The following is a 3,334-nucleotide window of genomic DNA, read 5'->3' as shown; positions in this document are numbered from 1 at the left end:
TGCCACATTATGACATCTGGCTACTCCAACCTCGGCCAACAGCTCCGCCCCCCGTAGTTCCTCACCCAAGCCTCTCAGGTTCTCCTTTACCCAAATCCAGATAGCAGATGTTCTGAAAGAGCTTGCAAAACCTGGACCCGTACAAATCAGCTGGGCTTGACAATCTGGACCCGCTATTTCTGAAACTATCTGCCGCCATTGTCGCAACCCTATTACCAGCCTGTTCAACCTCTCTTTCATATCGCCTGAGATCCCCAAGGATTGGAAAGTTGCCGCAGTCATCCCCTCTTCAAAGGGGGAGACACCCTGGACCCAAACTGCTATAGACCTATATCCATCCTGCCCTGCCTATCTAAGGTCTTCGAAAGCCAAGTCAACAAACAGGTCACTGACCATCTCGAATCCCACCGTACCTTCTCCGCTGTGCAATCTGGTTTCCGAGCCGGTCACTGGGTGCACCTCAGCCACACTCAAGGTACTAAATGATATCATAACCGCCATCGATAAAAGACAGTACTGTGCAGCCGTCTTCATCGACCTCGCCAAGGCTTTCGACTCTGTCAATCACCAAATTCTTATCGGCAGACTCAACAGCCTCGGCTCTTCGGATGACTGCCTTGCCTGGTTCACCAATTACTTTGCAGACAGAGTTCAGTGTGTCAAATCAGAGGGCATGCTGTCCGGTCCTCTGGCAGTCTCTATGGGGGTGCCACAGGGTTCAATTCTCGGGCCGACTCTTTTCTCTGTATATATCAATGATGTTGCTCTTGCTGCGGGCGATTCCCTGATCCACCTCTACGCAGACGACACCCATTCTATATACTTTCGGCCCGTCATTGGACACTGTGCTATCAAACCTCCAAAGCGAGCTTCAATGCCATACAGCACTCCTTCCGTGGCCTCCAACTGCTCTTAAACGCGAGTAAAACCAAATGCATGCTTTTCAACCGATCGCTGCCTGCACCCGCATGCCCGACTAGCATCACCACCCTGGATGGTTCCAACCTTGAATATGTGGACATCTATAAGTACCTAGGTGTCTGGCTAGACTGCAAACTCTCCTTCCAGACTCACATCAAACATCTCCAATCAAAAATCAAATCCAGAGTCGGCTTTCTATTCCGCAACAAAGCCTCCTTCACTCTACGCTGCCAAGCTTACCCTAGTAAAACTGACTATCCTACCGATCCTCGACTTCGGCGATGTCATCTACAAAATGGCTTCCAACACTCTACTCAGCAAACTGGATGCAGTCTATCACAGTGCCATCCGTTTTGTCACTAAAGCACCTTATACCACCCACCACTGCGACTTGTATGCTCTAGTCGGCTGGCCCTCACTACATATTCGTCGCCAGACCCACTGGCTCCAGGTCATCTACAAGTCCATGCTAGGTAAAGCTCCGCCTTATCTCCAGTTCACTGGTCACGATGGCAACACCCATCCGTAGCACGCGCTCCAGCAGATGTATCTCACTGATCATCCCTAAAGCCAACACCTCATTTGGCCGCCTTTCGTTCCAGTACTCTGCTGCCTGTGACTGGAACGAATTGCAAAAATCGCTGAAGTTGGAGACTTTTTATCTCCCTCACCAACTTCAAACATCAGCTATCCGAGCAGCTAACCGATCGCTGCAGCTGTACCACATTATGACATCTATCTGCCAGTATTATGACATCTATCTACCACATTATGACATCTATCTACCACATTATGACATCTATCTACCACATTATGACATCTATCTACCACATTATGACATCTATCTGCCATATTATGACATCTATCTGCCACATTATGACTTATATCTACCACATTATGACATCTATCTGCCATATTATGACATCTATCTGCCATATTATGACATCTATCTACCATATTATGACATCTATCTGCACATAATGACTTCTATCTACCACATTATGACATCTATCTACCACATTATGACTTCTATCTACCACATTATGACATCTATCTGCCGTATTATGACATCTATGTGCCATATTATGACATCTATCTACCACATTATGACATCTATCTCACCACATTATGACATCTCTCTACCACATTATGACATATATCTGCTGTATTATGACATCTATCTGCTGTATTATGACATCTATCTACCACATTATGACATACGCGTTACAAGTAGTGTATAAAAAGGCATCTTGTGATCAGCATAGCTTGTTTCCTCTTTGTTATCTATGTTCTGTCTGGCGGATTCTGGTGTTGGGTTCTTAGTTCCGGTGTGGGGTTCTCTAATGGTGCAGGAGGTGGAGGGCCTAGGCGCCAGGTCTTGAGGCCTTAACTAAGATGACACTAATAGGCCTGTGGTAGGAGTTAGCCTACTGCCTGACTCAGTGACACATCCTCCAAAGTGTGACATCACGCTGGCACCCTCCATTAGAAGAGGAAGGGTACTGCTGGGAATGAATATACTGTAGAGACTGTTGCTGCATTATGGAGGCAACTAGTCATAATGATGATGACACATCAGTTGTCTGTTACAGGAAGCTCACAGCTATGCCCGGTGAATGGCTGACATTCAAATGCTCTTGACACTTGTGCTTCTTATACAGAGGTCTGAATACTTCATTGAAACTATAACGAAATAGCATCCTACGCCTCTGTTTTGGAAAAAAGCTAAGGGAAGGACCTGGAGAATTGTAACCACTCTCAAATTCATGGACAGAGCTATGGATGCAAGGACTGACCATCCATGATATCAACATTATACACTGCTCAAAAATAAAGGGAACACTTAAACAACACAATGTAACTCTAAATCAATCACACTTCTGTGAAATCAAACTGTCCACTAAGGAAGCAACACTGATTGACAATAAATTGCACATGCTGTTGTGCAAATGGAATAGACAACAGGTGGAAATTATAGGCAATTAGAAAGACACCCCTAATAAAGGATTGGTTCTGCAGGTGGGGACCACAGACCACTTCTCAGTTCCTATGCTTCCTGGCTGATGTTTTGGTCACTTTTGAATGCTGGCGGTGCTTTCACTCTAGTGGTAGCATGAGACGGAGTCTACAACCCACACAAGTGGCTCAGGTAGTGCAGCTCATCCAGGATGGAACATCAATGCGAGCTGTGGCAAGAAGGTTTGCTGTGTCTGTCGGCGTAGTGTCCAGAGCATGGAGGCACTACCAGGAGACAGGCCAGTACATCAGGAGACATGGAGGAGGCCGTAGGAGGGCAAAACCCAGCAGCAGGACCACTACTTCCGCCTTTGTGCAAGGAGGAGCATGAGGAGCACTGCCAGAGCCCTGCAAAATGACCTCCAGCAGGCCACAAATGTGCATGTGTCTGCTCAAA

This window comes from Oncorhynchus keta, chromosome 1, assembly GCF_023373465.1.
Source record: "Oncorhynchus keta strain PuntledgeMale-10-30-2019 chromosome 1, Oket_V2, whole genome shotgun sequence".
NCBI classification, from domain to species: domain Eukaryota; kingdom Metazoa; phylum Chordata; class Actinopteri; order Salmoniformes; family Salmonidae; genus Oncorhynchus; species Oncorhynchus keta.
Note: the sequence above shows the minus strand (reverse complement) of the source record.